This window comes from Somniosus microcephalus, chromosome 8, assembly GCF_052327205.1.
Source record: "Somniosus microcephalus isolate GS21.2 chromosome 8, FLI_Smic_1.0, whole genome shotgun sequence".
NCBI lineage: Eukaryota > Metazoa > Chordata > Chondrichthyes > Squaliformes > Somniosidae > Somniosus > Somniosus microcephalus.
In genome coordinates this window covers 259,923,207-259,939,376 of record NC_140994.1, presented here as the reverse complement: position 1 = coordinate 259,939,376, position 16,170 = coordinate 259,923,207, and the positions used below count along the sequence as shown (strand labels likewise).

Below are 16,170 nucleotides of genomic sequence, written 5' to 3'. Positions count from 1 at the left end.
CACCAAGTCTTTATCGACAACACCTCCTAAACGCGCGACCTCCACCACCTAGAAGGACAAGGGCAGCAGGCGCATGGCAACACTACCACCTGCAAGTTCCCCTCCAAGTTACACACCATCCTGACTTGGAAGTGTATCGCCATTCCTTCATTTTCACTGGGCCAAAATCATGGAACTCCCTCTGTAACAGCACTGTGGGAGTACCTTCACCACACCGATTGCAGCATTTCAAGAAGTCGGCTCACCACCACCTTCTCAATGGCAATTAGAGATAAGCAATAAATGCTGCACTTGCCAGCGACGCCCACATCCCATGAACAAATAATAAAAAAGTTTAACCACGCCCAGTGATTCCTCAATGTCAATGCCCACTATTCTGGCAGCAGCGATTATGCCTTCATCCTGCATCAGTCTAGTGTGCCAGCCACCTTTGCAAACATGTGGATGGCTGCTCGGAAATAAGCGCTCTCAACCTGTCTCATGACTCCCCTCCAAAACCCCAATTCTCGTTCCCATCACTCATATAACATTATTGAGGAAACCAAAGGGCTACTGAAGCAGTTCTGCTGCCTCGTCCACTTGGCAGGAGCACTCCAGTACTCGGTGGAGCGGGTGTCCTATTTCATGGTGGTCTGCTGCATGCTTCACAACTTGGCCACCATGATGGCACAGCCCTTGCCACCAGGAATTGCGGCACCACCTCAGCAGGAAGACAAAGGATGGCGAGGAAGACGAGAAGGAAGAGAAAGAGGAGGGAGGGTGGAGGCAGGCAGCCAAACTTCCTTCCAGTCTGGCTCTTCGTGAATGGCTTATTAGACTCCGATTCCAATGAATGAAACCCCAGATCCCCGTTGCTCACCACATCCCCATTATACCATCCCTGTCTCAGGGAATATCAGAGCGTCCTCCTGGACATAAAGCTTAAAAGTGCAACACCACAAAATATTCCAAACAAAATTAATAAATACATCACAAATCAATTCACAGATATTTACATGAAAATGTATTCACTAATCACCCTTGTGCAATCCCTTGGTGCCTGTCTTTCGTGTGGCTTTTCCTAATCTAGTGCTTCTATGAAGTGCTCCGCCAGCTGTAGACGGCAGAACCTTGATATGGGCGGCAGCAGTCTAGGCCGGCTGGCTGACAGACAGCAGCAAGAGCAATGGCAGAGTGGCAGAGGTGGGAAATGGAATACTGCCACCTGGAGAGAGGACAGCAGGGTCCTGCTGCACTGACCCAATGCCACACCCTCAGTGCGGCATCTCAGCATTGATAGAAATCTGTTGGAGCACAGTTTGCTGGCCTGCTGAGACACCCTGAAAGCCCCAGACGACAGTGGTAAACCCAGCCATGTTGGCGGCAGTCAGATCTGTGGTGGGTTCAAGTTGAGACTGAATGAGTGCAGTCTGAGTTTGGGTGGCTTCAAGCTGAGACTGCATGACAGCGGTCTGAGCTTGGATGGTATCATGCTGAGACTGCAGTAGAGCAGTCTGAGTTTCGATGGCACCTAGCAGAGACTACATCAGCGCAGTCTGAGCTTCCACTGCACCACTAAGATGTTGGTCGCCTCCACCTGTGCTTCAATAGAAGCTGCAACATTGCCCATCATGCGCACAATCGTGTCTGGGTCCCCACGGTCTCCTTGGGCGTGTACTATTATTTCCAGCGTGGAAATCCTGGGCTCCATGCTCTGCATAAAGCCCAGTGCATTGTTGGAGGTGGCCTCCACCACGCTCCTTGACATTGCCGAGATGTTCTCTGGCAGGCTTGCCACTGCACCGATCAATTCGCTGTGCATGCCCATCACCCTTCTTCTGAAGGCCTCCCCATGGATGCCCTCATCTGAGTCCTGTGCAGCAGAACTTGCATGGGAATTCGCCCTCCAGGGAGCTGACTCCCGAGCTAGCCTCTCCCGTGCCCGGTGCCGCACCCTATGCAGATCCTGTTTCCACTCTAATGTTTGGGTAGTGCCAGTTGCTGAACTGGTGTCTGCGAGTGAGAGGTGCATTGAAGTGGTGTATTCTTCCTCCTCTTCTGCTCCCCCCTCACTCTCTGCGACGGCATCGGGGACAAGCTGCTCGGGTGCTTGTTGATTATCTGAAAGCAGAAATGCAGAAAAGTCGGGTTATGGTGCGCGGAGGGGGGAAGCCAGAAATGCATGCATACAGCAGGAGTATTTTGAAAGTGAGAAACAATTGTGGGCTGAGGGGGAACTGGAATGTGAGAAGAAGGATTAGGAATTAATGTACCATTGCTGTCGCCAAGGGGTTGAACTTCGCTGGTTGTCACGGCCTCTACCATGTGCCGCCCAATTATCTAGACTACTCAATCCTCCCGTGCTTTATACTATAATGGGCCATAACTTGTGGAACTTACAGGTGCATACGAGGTGTGTATGTGCCCATAAGGGCTGCTCATGTTCCTGGTTTATGCATGCGAAGCGCATGTGCTAAAACCCGGAACTTGCGATCGGTCAATAATTCTTTTGACAGATTATCCACATCCCCGGGAAAGTGCACTCGCAGTCGGAGATTTGGGCGATTTTCCCAAACTCTGCCCAGCGAATGCCCGTGAAATTCTTACGCCTGGTAAAAGCATAAGGCCTGCTTTTACCAGCGTGAGAGTTTTAAAAAATGGAAAAATAAAATGTTATCAATAATTTACACTTTAAAAACTTGTAAAATAAGATAAGTTTATTTGTTAGCCCTTTTAAAACATGTAAAGTTATTTTACAAAAAATTGAATTTTTATTTTAAACATTTAATTAAATGCCATTTTAATAAATTTTAAATGTGTGATTTTTTTTATTTATTTGAAGTGCAGAGGTATTTTGGGGTTTTTTCCCATTCATACTTATTGGGTTTTCGGACATAGGGAATTCCCATAAGCATGAATGGGGATCCCCTTTTGTCATTCGTTGGTCCAGCCCACGTGATCCTGGGACGATCACGAACTGCATGCACCCCTGAGATACGTGGGCCTCTTCCCGCGGGTACCCGGAGAGCCCCAGGCCTAGAAATTCAGTTTGGGCCCGCCAGCTCGCTTGCGCCCAGAAGTTACCGCTGCGCGCGGAGCCACTTGCGCCCGCCGGAAATTCAGTTTCAGCGCCCCAAGTCGAAGCCAGCCGCTATTCAAGGGTGTGGCCGCCCCCGCTTGGGGCGCTGAAACTGAATTTCGGTGCGCTAGGTGCCGCAGCGCCACCCGCTGCGGAGCGGCAGGCTGCAGTGCTGCAGGCCTTCCTCCCTCTCTTAAGGGGGAGGTGCCTGCAACAGCGAGATCGCCGGCTCGCTAGTGCCGGCAAATGAGCCCGGCACCACGGAGAAGTGCCGGGCTCCTGGAAAACAGCCGGCAATGCCGCGGGGGCGCGGGGGGTGGGGTGGTGGAGGAGGCCGGGGAAGGAGGTGCGGGCAGGCGGCCGCCGAAAATGCGGCCGGCCGCACCTCCGCCTTAACTCGCCCCACTAAGGCTGCAGGACGGCCCCGTTTTCAGATCGCTGTTTGCGGCCGCTGCGGAAGAGGCGGCCGCAACTAAATATGGCGGTCGGGCTGGTAGCGGGGCGGTAGCAGGGCACTGTGCACACCGATGACGTCATCGGTGGCGGCGCAGTGCTACTGGCTAACATCGCCATTACCGCAGCGCTGAATATCGGCGCAATCTCAGCAAGTGGCGCAAAAGCCCTCTTTGGGTGAAAACTGGGCGCAAAGCCTACTGAATTTCTAGCCCCCAGTCTCCGTACCTCCTGGACCTCCAGGTAGGCGCAGATTTTATTTGTGGATCAGCGGCATTTCCCTGCAGGAAGCATCCGACCCAAATTCAGGGCCAAAACCTTTTGTCATTTAATCTCGCCTGCAATCCACCCTATCACAGAGATTCCATTTTGGTCATTCCTCCCCTTCCCCCTGTTCTTGCCTCTGCACCTGCTTAAAATCTGCTACATCTCTAACTCTAAATAAACTCTAAAGCCTGCACATCTGCCAATGCACTTTATTATGTTTATGTTCATGTTACAAGTCAAATGAATGTTAAATGTCTTAATCAAAATATACACTCTCGGGAGCTGCAAGCTTACATTTCGTTGTACTGCACTTGTGCACTAACAATGACAATAAAGTTGATTATTATTATTATTATTAGTATTATTATTATTATTTTTACAGTTTTGACTGAAACGTTAACTCTGTTTCTCTCTCCACAGGTGCTGCCTGACCTGCTGAATATTTCAAGCATTTTCTCTTTCTATTTCAGATTTCCAGCATCCGCAGAACTTTGCTTCTTTATTTTTAAACCTGCTTGTCTGGATATTTTTAATTGTACACTCGTAAATATAACGTTGGGTACATTATAAATAATTTCGATACAGTCTAGCTTTAAGAATAAATGCTGCAGTTATTGGTTGAGACTCTTCGTGTCGCTGTCTACCAATAAGGAGCCGAGCCGCTGCGCGAGATCGACCCCCTCCTCCGCCAGGGAAACGCAGAACAGAATTGAAGAGACAGACGGTGCCTGCGTTTATGCTGTGCGGCCATGTTCAGAAAAATTTGCCCAGGTTTTGACTTTGCAATCCTCGGCTCACTATTAGTATATAGATATATAGTCGACTAATTATTGTGGCATATAAAGACAAGTTAATATAATCGATTGCGGGGTATTCCGAAATTTTGCAACAGATTCCATTCCAGAACAATGGCGAATGAACTGCTGAGCGGGGCGTCTTTCATTTTCCTGCTTTGTGTCTCGGACCTGGTTTCGGGACAGATTCGCTACTCGATTCCCGAGGAGCTGGAGCATGGGGCCTTTGTTGGGAATATCGCTGATGATTTAAGGCTAAACGTTTGGGAATTATCAGCTCGCCACTTTCGACTGATTTCCGATGAAAAGAAGCAATACATGGAGGTAAATCTGGAAAATGGGATTTTATTTGTGAATGAAAGAATCGACAGAGAACAGATTTGTAGACAAAGCTCTCCCTGTTCCCTTTCTTTGAAAATAGCGCTCGATAAACCTTTGGAAATACATCCCGTTGCAGTGGAGATACTAGATGTAAATGATAATTCGCCCAGTTTTACGAAGAATGAATTTTCTTTGCAGATCAGTGAGTTAATTGCGCCGGGCGCGCGCTTCCCTCTCGAGACCGCGCGAGATCCAGATGTGGGCACAAACTCAATCGACACTTACCAGCTCATTCCAAATGAGCACTTCGGTATTAAAGTACAGGCAAGACGGGATGGAAGTAAAAGTGCGGAGCTGTTTTTAGAGAAGTCCTTGGACCGTGAACAACAATCAATATTTACTCTTGTACTGACTGCCATTGACGGGGGGATTCCCCACAGATCTGGCACAGCTCGGATTCTGGTCACTGTATTAGACGCGAATGATAACGCACCTGTATTCGATCATGAAATCTACAGGACCACTGTAGCAGAAAACGTCGCCAAAGGTACCTTAGTGATAAAAATTAACGCTGTTGATTTAGATGACGGTACAAACGCTGAACTAACTTACTTTTTTACCAATCACGTTTCCCAACTCATTCGCGAGTTGTTCAAATTGGACCCGGAAACTGGAGAGATCAGAGTTCAAGGAGAACTGGATTTTGAAGAATCAAGTGTTTATGAACTTGATGTACAAGCTGTGGACAATGCTCCACCTGGTTTGGTAGGACACGCCAACGTTGTGGTCGATGTAATTGACGTTAATGATAACGCACCCGAGGTAGACGTGACCTTGGTGTCCAGCGCGGTGCGGGAAGATGCTCCTCCGGGGACTGTGATAGCTCTGATCAGCGTAGCGGATCCCGATTCTGGTGAATACGGACGAATTCAGTGTCAGATTCCGGGAACTATGCCGTTTAAGATCGAAAAATCTTTGCGAAACAACTATAAGTTGGTTACCAATGGTATCCTGGATCATGAAACGGCCCCTGTGTACAACATCTCCATTTCAGCCTGGGACGGAGGGTCTCCCCCTCTTTCAACAAGTAAACCCATCTTGGTTTCGGTAACTGATATTAATGACAACACACCGAGTTTTACACAATCCTCATATAATGTGTATCTGATGGAGAATAATACACCAGGTTCTTCTATATTTGCTGTTAGTGCATTTGATGCAGATTCGAATCAGAACGGGGAAGTCTCCTATTCTATTCTGGAGAATCAGATGGAAGAAATGGCTGCGTCTGCTTACGTCACGATTAACTCCAAAAGTGGGAACATTTACGCGCTGCGCTCCTTTGACTATGAGCAACTGAAACACTTCCAGATCAAAGTTCAAGCCCAGGATGCTGGATCTCCCCCACTGAGCAGCACTGCCAGCGTGAATGTTATTATCTTGGACCAAAATGACAATGCTCCGGTTATTGTTTCACCTTTAATGTGGAACAGTTCTGCATCAGTGAAGATTTTGCCCCAGTCAGTGTATCCAGGATACTTGGTCACCAAGGTAATCGCCACTGATGCCGATTCCGGTCAGAACGCACGGCTTTCCTACCAGCTGTTGGAGGCCACTGATCCCAGTTTGTTTACTGTGGGGCTTCTCTCTGGAGAAATCAGAGCAACACGAGGTTTTAGAGACCAAGACGTCACCACAGAACGACTGGTCATCTGCGTGAAGGACAATGGACAGCCGAGCCTCTCCAGTACGGCCACAATCTCCTTTTCACTCTTGTCCAATGTTACTGAGAAATCTTTTGAACGAAGTGATGCACCCAGACATTCGGACTATTTTTCGGATCTGAACCGTTACTTAATCATCCTTTTAGGATCAACTTCGCTTTTGTTTCTCGTAATCATAATTCTTCTGGTCGTCCTGAAGTTTAATCAAGCCAGAACTATTGCTGAAGACTACAGCTCTACAGTTTGTTGTTACAGACAGGATTCGAATGATGCCTTTAATCGGAGACCTGCTGCAAACGAAACATTAAATTATAACGGGCCTGCTCAAACTGAAGGTTACCGTTACACCGTGTGTTTATCACCAGAATCATCCAAGAGTGATTTCCTGTTCCTAAAGCCCTGTCATCCTACGTTGCCTTTCAGTGATGTGAGTGTTCCGGGCACCAACGCAAGAAATTAACTTAGACAGCAAATTTCATTTTGTGAGTGACAGGTAATGCAAGCCGGTGAAGAATTATTTATAATGCGTCCATTTAGATGTTAAGTGTCATGCACACTGTGTAGAACTAGGTTTCCATATAGGTAGTAGAAAACTTAACGTGCCGATTTACCTAATCCTGCTGCTATGTTTCGCAGTGTTCAATGATCGTTATACTTGCCCTTAAATCCCACTTTTTACAGCCCTGACTAGTACATACTTTACTTTAACGTTAGTATAAAACCTGGCTTTTTACTTGTTATGATTTGTGCATTTGATGTTGCACATGTGTATTTGAAACGGAGCTCCTCAAATTACGCCATATGACGTCTGCATATTATTGGCCTGGATTTTGCTGTAATAATAACGCTAGACAATCAGCGCTCGCGTTTATTACAGGGCAAACCTGACAGCAACCCCTGTCTTCCGCACATGCACAGTTAAACGTGAAATCCAGATGTTGCTACTAGAGAGATACCCTGTTCCTCCGCAGGGTGTGCTGTTGGAGTCTTTGCTGATGGACTCTCCACTGTAATCTCTGTAATGGCGTGGACTTGGGGCAATTGCCCACTAGTCCTGCACTAAAATAGCTGAAAGATTCAGATCTGGTGCCTTCTTAAGAAAGTGAATTTTTAACAGTGTAATACATGCTAATTACTGCTGAACAAATTATCTGGCCCTGAAAAATTAGTTTTGCAAGCGTGGAGTCCCATTCCCTCAAAAGAAATTGAATGTTGGAGGGTTAAAAACAGTTAAAATAATGTTTTGAAGTGTTCTCTTTTATCTGTCTCCCTTAATCCCATCTGCATTTCCCAAACTTTATTGCTCCTCCTGTACGTAATTTGACTGTAAGTTATATTTCCCTTCTTTAATTTCTGGTTTAGAATCCTGGAATTCTGCTATAGTACAGCACAGAAGGAGGCCATTTGGCCCATTGAGTCCACGGCAGCTGTTTCAAAAAGCAATCGAGTTAGTCCCACTCCCCCACCCTTTCCCCATATCATTACAATTTTTTCTTCTCAAGTACCTGTCCCATTCCCTTTTAAAGGCTACTATTGAGGCTGCCTCCACCACCCTATCAGGCAGTGCATTCCAAATCTTAAGCACATGTTGTGTAAACACATTTTTCCTCATGTCGACTCTGGTTCTTTTGCCAATCAGCTTAAATCTGTGCTCTCTCCTTATTGAGTCATCAGCCACTGGAATCTTCTTCTCTTTAATGACTCTATATAAACCCTTCATGATTTTAAACACCTCTATCAAATCTCCCCTTAGCTTTCTCTGCTCGCAGGAGAACAACTAGAGCTTCCCCAGTCTATCGACAGAACTGTAATTCTTCATTCCTGGAACTATTCTAGTAAATCTGTTCTAAATCATCTTCAAAACCTTCACGCCCTTCCTAAAGTTTTGTGCCCAGAATTGGACACAATAATTTTGATATATATAACTGGCCTGGATATTGGAATACAGAGTAGAATTTCTAAATTTGCCGCTGACATCAAACGTGGGGTGTGGCATACAGTGAGGATGATACCAATCGACTGCAACAGGACATAGAAAGGCTAGCAGAATGGGCAGACAAGTGGCAGATGGAATTTAATACAGAGAAGTGTGAGTTGATGCATTTTGGTAGAAGGAACAGGGAGAGGTAATATACACTTATGGCACAGTTTTAAAGAGTGTGCAGGGACAGAGGGACATGAAGGACAATGGACAGCCGAGATTCTCCAGTACGGCCACAATCTCCTTTTCAATCTTGTCCAATGTTACTGAGAAATCTTTTGATCGAAGTGATGAACCCAGACAGTCGGAATATTTTTCGGATCTGAACCGTTACTTAATTATGCTTTTAGGATCAACTTCGTTTTTTTTTCCTGTAATCATAATTTTTCTGGTGCATTGCTCCCTGAAGGTGGCAGGACATAGTGAGAGAGTGGTTAGAAAAGCATATGGGATCTTGGGCTTCATAAATGGATGTATTGAGTACAAAAGTAGAGAGGTTATGCTGAACCTTTATAAAGCACTGGTTAGGCCACAGCTGGATTATTGCGTCCAGTTCTGGTCACCACACTTTAACAAAGATGTGAAGCCCTTTGAGAGGGTGCAGAAAAGATTTACTAGAATGGTTCCGAGGATGGGGTATCTTATCTACAAGGACAGGCTGGAGAAGCTGGATTTGTTTTCATTAGAGCAAAGGAGTTTGCTGGGTGATTTGAAAACGCTGTACATGATTATGAAGGGTTTGGATAGGCTATATGGTGAAAGGCTGTTCCCAGTAGTTGATGGTTCAAGGACCAGGGGACACATATTTAAGGTTTTGGGCAAGAGATACACGGGGAATGTGAGGAAAAACTTTTTTACACAGCAGTGGTGATGACTTGGAATTCACTGCCGATGGAAGTGGTGGAAGCGGAGACACACAATGTTTTGAACGGGAGACGGGATAGGCACTTGAGGGACATGAACTGCCAGGGCTACGGGGATAGAGCAGGGGAATGGGACTGACTGGATTGCTCTACAGACAGCCGGCACGGACTCGATGGGCCGAATGGCCGCCTTCTGTGCCGTATGACTCTATGTCTCTATGACTCTTGCTGGGGCCGAGCTAATGTTTTCCTCTGGGCCTGTGAAAAAGGTAAATATCCCTCGGCGCCCTCCTCGACTTGTCTGCAATCTTTGACACAGTTGACCACAACATCCTCCTCCAATGCATGTCCACTGTCGTCCAGTTGGGTGCAACTGCATTCACCTGGTACCATTCTTACTTATCTATTAAAGCCAATGAATCACCTACAATGGCTTTTCTTCCGCACCTGCACCTTTACACCTGGTTTCCCCCAAGGTTATATCTTTGGCCCCCTCCTATTTCTCATCTCCATGTTGCCCCTCAGCGACATCAGTTGAAAACAGAGCGTCAGTTTCCACATGTGCACAGATGGCACCCAGTTATACATCACCACAACCATCCTCGACCCCTCCAGTGACTCTAAATTGTCAGACTGCTTGCCCAACATCCAATTCTGGATGTGCAGACATTTCCTCCAGCTAAATGTTGGGAAGACCAAATCCATTGACTTCGGTCCCCACCACAAAATCAATTCCACAGACACCAACTCCATCCCTCACCCTGACAACTGTCAGAGGCTGAACCAAACTGTTCGCAACCTTGGTGTCATATTTCACCCAGAGCTGAACTTCCGAACATATATCCGCACTATCACTAAGACTGCCTATTTCCACCTCCATAACTTCGCCTGACCCCGCCCCTGCCTCAGCTCATCTGCTGCTGAAACCCTCATCCTCGCTGGTGGGGGGGGGGGGGGGGGGAGGTAGCAGCACAGTTTTAATGCACTTAATGATCCAGCAGATGTGAGTTCAAATGCCACCGCAGCAGCTGGGGAATTAAAAAAATAATCTGTAATGGTGACCATGAAACTGCTGGATTGCCATAAAAAACCATCTGGATCACTAATGTTTTTTAGGGAAGGAAATCTGCTGTCCTTACCCAGTCTGGCCTATATGTGACTCCAGACCCTCTGAAATGGTCCTAACAAGCCACTCAGCTGTATTCAGAAAGGCAGCTCACCACCACCTTCTCAAGGGCAATTAGGGATGCCAGCCTTGCCAGCGACGTCCACATCCCATGAATGAAATAACAAAAGCTATTGGTCATCTGCCCTAATATCTCCTTATATGGCTCAGTGCCACATGTTGTTTTAAATCACTCCTATGATGTGGCTTGGAACGTTTTACTACATTAAAGGCGCTATATAAATACATGTGTTGTTGTTTATATAGGTTTAGCGTAACTTTCTGGCTTTTGTACTCTATTCATCTGTTTCTAAAGCCCAGGATCCCATAAGCTTTATTAACTGCTTTGTTAACCTGCCCTGCACAAACATCCCCAAGTCTTTCTCTTCTTGCACCCCTTTACAATTGTACCATTTCGCATGTATTGTTTCTCCTCGGTCTTCCGACCAAAATGTATAACCTCACATTTTTCTGCTTTGACTGTCATCTGTCATGCGTCTACCTATTTCACCAGCCTGCCTATATGCTCTTGAAGTTTATTACTATCTTACGGTTTACTACATATCCAAGTTCCGTGCCATCTCCAAATTTCGCATAGCTCAATGAGGATTCTTCAATCTAATTGGTTGAAGAGCTTCACTATGCTTGACCTACTTACAGAGTCACAGATCCCCTCTAGAGGGCGCCACATTGAGAGAGACGCTTACTTAGTAGAAATCTCCGCTGACAAGTCCGCAAAAAGCCTGTGAGCAAATGTACTCGAGGTGAACGGCGAAAGCTTTTCCTTCACCGCTAAGAGAAAAATTTGGGCCACAGCGTTCGTCTAAAATTCTACTATCTACCATTTTAGCAGAGTCCTGGACCCATTTATTTTGAACAGCCTTACATTTCTCCAAAAATAGCCGAGTGATATTTCAGATCAACTGATTAATATGTTATTATTAGATTGGTGGCATTATTTCAGGACCTTAGAGTCTTTCAGCAAACAGTGACGATTTATAGAACTGAATGCAATTTTCAAAGTCTTGCAGAATAAAGTGTCAACCCTGGCTCATTTTGCAGTACTGTCACCTTTGAGTCAGAAGGTTATGGGTTCAAATCACACCCCAGAGACCTGAGCACAAAATCTAGGTTGGTATTCCAATGCAGTACTGAGGAGCGCTGCACTACTGGACTTGCCGTCTTTTGGCTGAGACCTTAAACCGAGCCCTTGTCTGCCCTCTCAGGTGGAACTAAAGGTCCCATAGCTCTATTTCGAAGAAGTTCTCCCCAGTGTCCTGGCTAATATTCAACCCTCAACCAACATCACTAAAACAGCAGATAATCTGGTCATTATAGGAACATAGAAACATAGAAGATAGGAGCAGGAGTAGGCCATTCGGCCCCTCGAGCCTGCTCCGCCATTCAATGAGATCATGGCTGATCATTCAAATTCAGTACCCTGTCCCTGCCTTCTCCCCATATCCATTGATCCCTTTAGCCTCAAGAAATATATCCAACTCTTTCTTGAATATATTTAATGAACTGGCCTCCTCCGCCCTTTGTGGCAGAGTGTTCCACAGGTTCACCACTCTCTGGGTGAAGAAATTCCTCCTCATTTCAGTCCTAAATGTCCTACCCCTTATCCTTAGACTACGACCCCTGGTTCTGGACTCCCGGACTATCGGGAACATCCTTCCAGCATCTAGTCTGTCCAGGCCTGACAGAATTTTATAGGTTTCAATGAGATCCCCTCTCAGTCTTCTAAACTCCAGTGAGTATAAGCCCAATCGACACAATCTCTCCTCATACATCATTCCTGCCATCCCAGGTATCAGCCTGGTGAATCTTCGCTGCACTCCTTCCATGGCAAGAACGTGCACACAATTCTCAAGGTGCGGTCTCACCAAGGCCCTGTACAACTGTAGCAAGACATCCTTGTTCCTGTACTCGAACTGTCTTGCTACGAAGGCCAACATACCATTTGCCTTCTTAACCGCCTGCTGCACCTGCATGCTTACCTTCAGCGACTGGTGCACAAGAACACCCAGGTCTCTTTGCAGTTCCCCTTCTTCCAATATCACTTTGCTGTTTGTCGGAACTTGTTTTGCGCACGTTGGCTGCTGCATTTCCTACAATTCCACAAGAGCTTAATTTCGAAAGTAAGCCCCTGGCTCAGGGACGTCCTGAGGTGCTATAGAATTGCATGTCTTTCTTCATTATAACCACTGGTAGATAAAACTTTGACCTTTTAAAGTAAATTCCTTCTAATATTATACACTAATAAATTATATTGGAATTTCATATTGAGGGAAGGGAAGTCAAATAAATTATCGCCTTTGCTGTTGACTTTATGCAATATCCCTGGTTGTTGTTGAAAGCATTCTTAAACAATGGATGAAACTTATATATTGTAGAGTGAATGCAATATTGAAATGGTGCTTTTGGCTTTAGTCCCTGCAGTGATATTTACGAGTAAGTGTCCTGGAGAGTGGTTACATAGAAACTCTCATTGTGGAGACATTTGACACAAATTATTGAGATAGGCTGCAAATGCACACGGTAGTGAGCAATGTATGTCAGGTTTCCCAATCTAATTTGACAACTTGATCTCATTTGTCTCATCAATTGTTGAAATAACTGATGCCCAGAAGAGTTCTGATACCGTGATATCGCACGATAACAAAGAAGAAATAAGTGGCAAAATACAATTACTTGGTGAGGAAGAAAATGTACATTGTGATGGATCACAATTTTAGAATCAGAGAATAGTTTCAGTACAGGAGACCATTCGACCCGTCGAGCCCATGCCGACTCTCTGCAAGCGCACTTTAGCTAGTCCCAATCCCTTACCCTTTCCCCGTAGCCCTGTAATTGTTTTTCCTTCAGGAACTTAGCTAATTCTCTTTTGAAAGCCATGATTGAATTGAATCTGCCTCCACCACACTTTCAGGCAGTGCCTCCAGATCCTAACCGCTCACTGCGTAAAAAAGTTTTTCCTCATATCGCCTTTGGTTCTGCAAATCATCTTAAATCTCTGTACTCTGGTTCTCGACCCTTCTGCCAATGGGAATAGTTTCTCTCTATCTACTCTGTCCAGACCCCTCAGGATTTAGAACACCTCTATCAAATCTCCTCTCAACCTTCTCTCCTCTAAGGAGAACAAACCCAGGGTCTCCAGTCTATCCAAGTAACTGAAGTCCCTCAACCCTGGAACAATTCTTGTAAATCTTTTCTGCACCCTCACTAAGGCTTTCACAGCCTTCCTAAAGTGCAGTGCTCAGAATTGGACACAATAATTCAGTTGAGGTCGAACCAAAGTTTTAGAAAGGTTCATCATAACTTCCTTGCTTTTGCACTCTATGCCTCTAGTTCCGAAGCCCAGGATCCCGTATGTTTTTGTAACCACTTTCTCAACCTGCCCTGCCACCTTATTCGATTTGTGCACATATACCCCAGGTCTCTCTGTTGAATTGTACCCTTTAGTTTATCTTGCCTGTTCTCGTTCTTCCTACGGAAATGTATCACTGCGCACTTTTCTGCATTAAATTTCATCTGCCACGGGTCCACCCATTCAACCAGCCTGCCTATGTCCTCTTGAAGTCTATCTCTATACTCCTCACTGTTCACTATAATTTATAGTTTCCCCCCTAAAATAGCAGGCAGAAACAGACGTGTTGAATGTGAAGTCTCACAAAACTTAAATGCATGCAGATTGTGTTCCAGTATAACTGGAACTTGTTTCATATGCTTAATGAGTTCATTGAGGGAGTGCCTAAGTTAAAATGTACTCTAGATAGGTTTAAAAGTCCAGGCCCAGAAATTGGATATAGCCACGAAATGGGCACAGTTAAGGCCAAACAATGTTATGCTGCACCATCTGAAAATGTGTAGATAGCATGCAAAATTCGTGCTCACTCTTCGTTAACATGTTTATAGTCATTATTTCACCGCTAAAACTGATGCTCATTGGATTAACGCTCAACAGGTGAACTAATATCGGGGCCAGTGTAATCCACATTCATGTTTGGCACAGGTTTCTTCCACTATTTATAGGGAAGGTGCATTGATGCACCTCCTTGTCAGGGCATTTGGGTTTGCAGCTGCCCCAACAACCAGAAGGAGAAGCTGAAGGACAAGCAAGAGTTGGGCACACATGCAGATCATAGCACTAGGAATAGAGCCTGGAGGTTCTCCGAATGAGCTCTGGAGGCATGTGTTGTGCCATGGAAAGGATGCGGGATGACCTGTGCCCACAAGCTGACCGGAAACCCTCGACCTATAAGTCCTATACCATGTGGCAGGAGATAGAGAACCATGTGAGGTCCAGCACTGTGGTGCCACGGTCCGCCATCCAGTGCAGAAAGAAGTTTAATGACCTCACATGTGTGGTCAAGCTGAGTGAATGCTTCAGCAAATGCCACATTCCACGATCTGTACCACAAGCCTCACACACTGCTCCATGCACTACACACCCAGCACTCACCTATCAACAATCTCTCCCGTTCACCACTCACACCTCGCAATCATAGTATTACTTCACCCTCACAACCTTACCACCGCTGTATCATTCTCACTCACATCTCACACCTTGCACACACTGGCAGCTATTCATCTATAACAGGCCCATCACTCCACACTCATTGCACCACACTCAATTATACGCTTCTCTTTCTCTTGCGGGTAAAGCGGGCACATAATCACCAGGAGTAACAGCAGACAGGCGGGGGCCTGGCGGACACAAAAGAATTCAGCCATTTGGAGCAGTGAGTACACCAGGTAATTGGGCGGCACATGGCAGAGGCCACGGCAACCAGTGAAGATCAACCCCTTGGGGACAGCAACGGTACATTCATTCCTAATCCTTCTTCTCACATCCCAGGGATCCCTCAGCCCACAATCGTTCCACACTTTGAAAATACGCCTGATGTATGCATGCTTTTCTGGCTTCCCCCCTCCACTCACTATAACCCGACTGTTGTGCATTTCTGCTTTCAGATAATCAACAGGCACCCGAGCAGCTTGTCCCTGATGTCATCACAGAGAGTGAGGGGGAGCAAAGAGGAGGAAGAAGACATCGCATCACTGCACCTCTCAGTCGCAGACACCAGCTCAGAAGATGGCCCTACCCGAACTTTAGAGGCTAATGTAGAAACGGGATCTGCACAGGGTGAGGCATCAGGCACGGGTGGGCTGCAACAAGGCCAGTGGGAGCAGCTAGCTCGGGAGCCAACTCCCTGGAGGGCGATTTTCCACGCGAGTTCTGCTGCACAGGACACAGATGAGGACCTCGATGAGGAGGCCTTCAGAAGATGGGTGATGGGCATGCGCACCGAATAGGTGTGTGCAGTGGCAAGACTGCCAGAGCACATCTTGGCAATGTGAAGGAGCATGGCGGAGGCCGCATCCAATAATGCACGGGGCTCTACACAGACCATGGAGCACAGAATTTCCAACCTGGAAATGATAGTACACTCCCAAGGAGACCGTGGGGACACAGACGTGATGGTGTGCATGATAGGCAATGCTGTAGCTTCCATTTCAGCAGAGGTGGAAGCGACCAAC

The 16,170-nt window shown here is 46.3% G+C and overlaps 1 pseudogene; it reads left to right on the top strand.

The window, feature by feature from the left end:
• The first annotated feature begins 4,617 nt into the window (after window positions 1–4,617).
• LOC147114321 (protocadherin alpha-C2 pseudogene) lies at window positions 4,618–15,945 on the top strand (annotated as a pseudogene).
• The last annotated feature ends 225 nt before the right edge of the window (window positions 15,946–16,170 follow it).